The sequence below is a fragment of the Temnothorax longispinosus genome, unplaced genomic scaffold, assembly GCF_030848805.1.
Source record: "Temnothorax longispinosus isolate EJ_2023e unplaced genomic scaffold, Tlon_JGU_v1 HiC_scaffold_56, whole genome shotgun sequence".
In the NCBI taxonomy this organism is placed as follows: domain Eukaryota; kingdom Metazoa; phylum Arthropoda; class Insecta; order Hymenoptera; family Formicidae; genus Temnothorax; species Temnothorax longispinosus.
The window spans coordinates 59,896-66,505 of record NW_027270407.1 but is presented as its reverse complement, the minus strand read 5'-3'; positions in this window follow the sequence as shown (position 1 = coordinate 66,505).

The window sequence follows — 6,610 nt, the reverse complement described above, 5'->3', positions numbered from 1 at the left end:
CGTCTATCCACTTTCGCTCGCGATCGATTCGCGCTCCCGATTTCCCTTCGCAGATGATGGGTAGCCAGATTCCATCGCGCGTCCTCCTTCGCCACCGACGCGCGCGCACTCGACAACGGTGCTTCGACTCTCGCCGATTCGTTGTCCGAATCGGACGAAAACTTAGGCATGGGCTCGCGACAGCGCCATTCGTCGTCCGATTCCTCGGACGACGGATAACGGCGATCGTTCATTCGAGAATACGTATCGCTAATGCTACATATGCACCCCTAACGCGTCAAAATCAAGCTGCATATCTCCATCTGCAGTCCGCCATGTAAATGTTTCAGCGTAATCATGAATATCGAGAAATCTCCGCTGAGATCGGAGATCGGCGATTCCGATTTCGCGACGAATCAGATATCTCGTTACGTCGACGCGTCGCGGATGCCCATTCCTCACGAACAGATCCCCATTTCTTACGAACGGTTCGCTGATTTTCACGATCGGTTTCCTGATTTTAGGATCGAACGTTGGTTTGCAAAGTTCTGCGTACTCGTCGCTCATATTTTTTACAAATATATTAACTCTCGATCGCGCTCTAGAATCCTCGTAGAAAATAACCATTTGCCGCGCCGTTCGCGCGCCTGTTTAATTTATATCTCCCCGTTCGTCGTCTCAACGGAAGACGTACCCCCTGCCGGACGCGCTTTTTCCCGGAATGACGACAACCGCTCGCCGCGTCCTCCGAAAAAACCCAGAATGACGACAACCGCTCGCGGCATCCTCCGACGAAAAATAAAAGAAAAACAAAAGGAGGAAACGACGAGAGCGACCGCGACGCCGAATTCGAACGCGCGTTGAATAAAAATTATCGCGAATCGTACGAATCGATCGAACGAAGAGACGAGTCATCTCCCTCGATCTCGATCGATCTCAAAAAAACAATAGGAGGAAAACCACAAAGCAAAACAAAAGGAGGAAACGACGAGAGCGACCGCGACCGAGTTCGAACGCGCGTTAAAAAAATTATCACGTATCGATCGAACGATGAGACGAGTCATCTCCATCGATCCCGATGAGTCGGGATGGGCGGGAAAACCACATCCTGCCCGTCGCGACGCGGATCGAAACGACCTTCAGACCGAGAGTTAAAAAAAAAACGACGACGACGAAGACGGGCGCGCGAGACCCCCCGCGAAACGAACCATCTAGAACGCGTCGTTCTCCCCCCCACCCCCGAAACGTCCAGACGAACGACCTCGAACGAGTTCGAACGAGTTCGGACGCGCCCGAACGCGCGCGCGACCGACGACAAAAAAAAAACAAACAAAAAATATTGGCCCGCGATTCTCTAAAACGGTCGGTAACGGCGCGAGCGCCGCTCCGAGCGCCCCCTCGAAAAACGCCCAAATCCCCGCAACGAGCCCCCGTTGGCGGCCCTGCCCCGCGCCGAACCCCCGTTGGCAGCCCTGCAACACCCAATCTTACGTCAAATGTTCCCCTCGCGTCGCGCTCCCTTTCTCGCCCAGTTTTCTCTTCCCCCGCATAGCCCCCCCTTCAATGACCCTTTACACCGTCCCTCGATCCCCTCGCCCACCGCTTACGGCGCTCCCCCCCGCGGCAACGAAGCCCCCCCCCCGACCCCGCTAACCGCAAGAAAGATTCCTGGGCCAGAAGTGTATGTTACCTCCCTACTCACGCCTCAGCTTGAGTGGTGACTGTCATCACTTCCTCTGTAGTAAAAGACGCTGAGCCCAAGGTTCGCTTCAGACGGTGCTTTGCTGCTTTAACGGCAGCCTCCGCCGAAATGAGGGGAGCTGGGAGGTATTGTATGCCAGGTGATGCCTTCGTCTGCACACACGCCCTGCAAGGTGGCCTGATGTTGCTCATTCTGAAACAAACTTCTCAATTCTTAAGAGAGCGGTCTGCACCGGCAAAATTCGTTGCGTTGTCACTAAAGATGTCAGAACATCGACCCCTCCGGGAAACAAACCGCCTCAACGCTGCGAGGAAGGCATCAATAGTTAAGTTTGTGACCACCTCCAGATGAACTGCCTTGGTCACGAAACAGATAAAAACACATATATATATGTTTTCAATACAATCTTACTTCAAACTCTTGGTTTACAGGAAAAGGGTCCGCAGAAGTCCAACTCAACCTTCACAAACGGACGAGTTTGATTGACCCTGGCTGCAGGTAATTGACCCATCAATTAATTAGGGAATCTTGGTTTGGCTCGGAAGCATCTAACACATTCGTGTACAACCTTTCGGCTTAAATTTCGTCCTCCTAAAATCCAGAATTGTTGATGCAATGTATACAACAATGCCTGAGGTCCCGCGTGTAGGTTGGCTTCGTGATAATGTCGTGCGAGAAGCGTGCTCAGTGGATTCTTTGCCGATAACAGCATTGGATGACGTTGAGCTTCCGATATTTCCGCATTGAACAATTGACCGTTTACTCGTAGAATGTTGCTATCGTCCAAAAAGGGCCGAAGGTGTATTAACTGACTCTTGTTTATAAGCTCGGCGTTGGTTCTCAATCGATCAATTTCCATTCTGAAGTCTTCTGCTTGAGCCTGTCGTACTAGTATCTTGAGAGCGTTGGACAATTCTAAAGCCTGGAGTGGACCTCGAGTTCTGGAAGCAGAGGATCCTTTGCAGTTATTGATAAATCGTATGATCCAGGATGTTACTCTTAATAGCCGGTTGAGGCTGGAGTAGTGGTGCGCCCAAGAGCTTTGCGAAACGGTTGCACAGACGACGGAATCTGATTGTGGTTTCAATTCCGCAACAGCTCCAAACTTATCCTGCTGTAATACGCTAAGAGGCCAATCGCTTTCATCCTCCAGAACTCTGGTAAGAACTCTGGTCCATTGAACCACATGTTGCACGATTTTAATTTCTCCGGTGAACATCCTCGTGAGACTATGTCCGCTGGATTTAACTCGCCTGGAATGTGCTTCCATTGAGATGGCAAGGTGAGTTCTTGAATTCGAACGATTCTGTTAGCGACGAACGTTGCGAATCGCGACGGCGTCGATCGGATTCGACATAAAGTGGTTTGTGAATCAGTCCATAGCGTAATTTTTGAAACTGGATCTTTATTGCTAGAACCGCCTTATCCTTCTGCTCGGCTAGAAGCAATGCTGCCAACAGCTCTAGTCGTGGTATTGTGGCCTTTTTTAAAGGTGCCACTCGTGATTTGGCACACAAGAGACGAACAGTCTTGCGTTTATCGTTAGTGATGGCTCGTATGTATAGACAGCATCCATAGCCTAGTTCAGATGCATCCCTAAATTCATGTAATTCGAACCACACCGAAGATTGATCTTGAATGCATCGAGGTATTCTTATTTCCCCCGAAGTTTGGTTGCGAAGCTCATTCCACTTCTGTTGTATGGAACTCGGCAATTTGTCGTCCCAGCCAAGATTCGGGACCTTCCAGAGCTCCTGTAGTATGCATTTTGCTTTAAAGATTACGGGTGCACAAATGCCAAGCGGATCGTAGAATTTCATTATTTCTGAAAGAAGCTCCCTTTTCGTGTGAAACTCCCTTTCAGTAGTTGTATTCCAATGAATGACTAATTGATCGCTTTGAGTTTCCCAAGTCAGACCAAGAACTTGGTTTCTTTCCGTTTTGGTAAGATCCACCACATCGCATTGCGTGAATAAAACATCCTTGCAGTTGGTAGCCCATTTGTGAAGGTCGAATCCTCCTCGTTTCATTAATTGTGTTAGTTCTGATTGTAACGTAATTACTCCTTCCTTCGTAGATGCTCCGCTTACTACATCATCTATGTAAGTATCTTCGAGAAGAACCAGAACAGTGACAGGAAATGACGCTTGCTCATCATGCGCCAATTGCTTTAAGGGGATGCTGGAGACAGGTCTGTTTTACCACGAAATTTTCAGACACACAAATTTTTTGATTGATTTCACCAAATTAAAAATTTTTTGTCCAGAATTAAAGTATGGACGATAACGAAAACGGCAGGCACCAATTGCGTATAAAGAACGAAAAAAAATTAGAAAATTACATTTTTATTTTCGATTCTGCGGTCGACTCATGACAACATTTGCTGCAGATAAAAGTTTTAGACTGTGTACGTATACAAAAATCTTGCAGCCGTCACGGAAATACAATAAAGAAGAATCCTGTGCTTGCAGAAATGAGCTGCGAGCTTTAGTATAAGAGAAAAGTATGTTAGAAAATTTCATATGCACATGTTACGCGTTTCCCCAAATTCAGCCAAAAACATACGGATCAGTATAACGGGTAGCCCTAGAGCAGGCGCTCTGTATGTATGTGTAAGAATCGGTGAGCACTTCTTTATCGACGCTGGTCGAGTTTGCCTGCGCTCTGTATGTATATGTAAGAATCGGTGAGCACTTCTTTATCGACGCTGATCGAGTTCGCCCGCGACTCCAGCATCCCCTTAACGTGCGTGTAGAAAGGGAGGTCGCAGAGGCCGTTCTGTATGTTACTGTGCTCAACCAGCAGCGTATTAATTTGCCAGTCTTCTTGTCACGCCACCAGATAGTTTGAAACGGCCTTTGATCTTTATGTATCTTTATTTGCCGGTACATATCGGCTGTGAGCCCATAAATATGTTTCCTGAAACGAAGAACAAGTGAGAACAAATCAGTTTGGATTGTTGGGCCTACCTTTAATATGTCGTTAAGCGACAGTTTAGGGTTAACTTGGAACGATGCATTAAACACACCCTTAATTTGGTAGTGCTACTTGGTAGGGCCTCAGTACACAATGATGTGGCATATAGAATACAGGAAATTCTTCCGAATAGTCATCGGGTACTATTTCCGCATGCTGAAGATCGATATACTTCTCCATGAACGCCTAATACATTTGCCACACTGTAGGATCCTTTTGCAAGCGTTGCTCCAATCGTAAGAATTGACGCAGGGCTGCGTCACGTGTGTCCGAAAGATCCTGAACGTTGGACTTGGGTGGAAGAGCCACCACGTATCGACCATCGCTCTCTCTTCTTGTGTGCTTTTGATAATGCTTGAAATCTGATACTCGTGACTTGATGGTTACATTGACGGATGTATGAGTGGCCGTTTTTGTGCAGTTAATGCCGGTTACCTTAATTGAAATGTCCTCGTTTGCCCTTTAAATGCAATAATTGACGAAGACGTTCAATCATGAAGCTAAATTGTGAGCAGCCATCCAATAATGTACGAGCTACGTATTCTCGTCCATAACTATCGTAAATTGTAACAATCGCAGACGCCAAGAGAACTTGCTCCGTTTTAGATTCGGAGTTGACGTGTAGACTGCATGCCTTTTCCGCTTGGGTTGAAACTTCCTTCACTACATTCAATGCGGTCGACTCCGACGAAGTTACTGTGCCCTGCGAAGCTTGTTGGTTTGATTGATTAGTATCAACGGTAGATTTAAGATGCAGTAACGTATGATGCCGTTTATGACAAATTCGGCAATTCCCTGACTTGCAATCTTATTTTGTATATGAAGGAGTAAGACAGTTAAAGCACAAGGAATGTTTACGTACCGCTTCTAGCCTTTGTTGCGGAGACATATCAAGAAACGATTTACATTTAAAAGCGGAATGCTCGTTTTTGCAAATAGGACATCGTGCAGTACCTGTTGCCACTAAGGACTTACTTAATTTATCCGGTTTCATTTTTATCTTACTTGATTCCGCAGATGATACAGCTTCAAGAATTCTGACACGGTCTGCCAATACCTTCATGAGTTCCCGAAACGTTTGCAATCTATTAGACGGCGCAGCCTTTTCAACCTCTCCTCAAGACTTTGAATCTAGTTTGGTTAGAACAAGGTGTGACAGCAACGCATCCCAGTAGTCGACGGGTTGATTGAGCGCCTTGAGCGCGTGAAAGTTTTTTCATATCCCGTCGATAAGTCTCTGCAGCGATTGTGCGGAATCTTCCTGAGAATTCTTCAATTCGTAAAGGCCTTTGACATGCTTCTTGACGATTCTCGATTCGTTATCAAAATGATCTCGCAATTGTTTCCAGGCGATTGCGTAATTCTTCGCGGTAATAGGTAAATCAATTTTAGCTGAGCCGGCGATAACGTACGATTGCAAATAATAAAAACGTTGAGCGTCCGTCAACTGCGGATTGTTATGATTGAGCTCCGTAAACACGTTTTTAAAGCTAAGCCAATTTTCCCATTCGCCGTCAAATGGGGTTAGTTTTATTTTCGGCAACTTTATCGTCGCGTACGCATTTGAGTTTGTTGACGCTACCGACGCGCGGGAATCCGGCCTTATCGCCGCTCTTTGTGATGCATGGCCGGCCGCCATGGCTAATGCTTGTATCTCACGGAGGTGAGCCTCTATCTTTATGAGGTTATCCTCGAACTCTGCCCGCTCTCTTTGTTGTTCATCAAATGAAGCTTCGGGGCATTCTTCTACCTGATCCTGTAATTCCTTGAAATCTATGTGATAGCGATTTAATGCGTTTAGCATTGCTTCAATTTCGGAAGCTCTGTTGGTTGTTGGGCTGTATGCTGCTGCCCAGCGTGATATCTTAATGACTTGCCCTTTTACGTAGGCGTTTTACGAGCTTTTCTAACGACGCCATGTTGGTAGCTGAGTCACGAGAAACTTCCACAAAA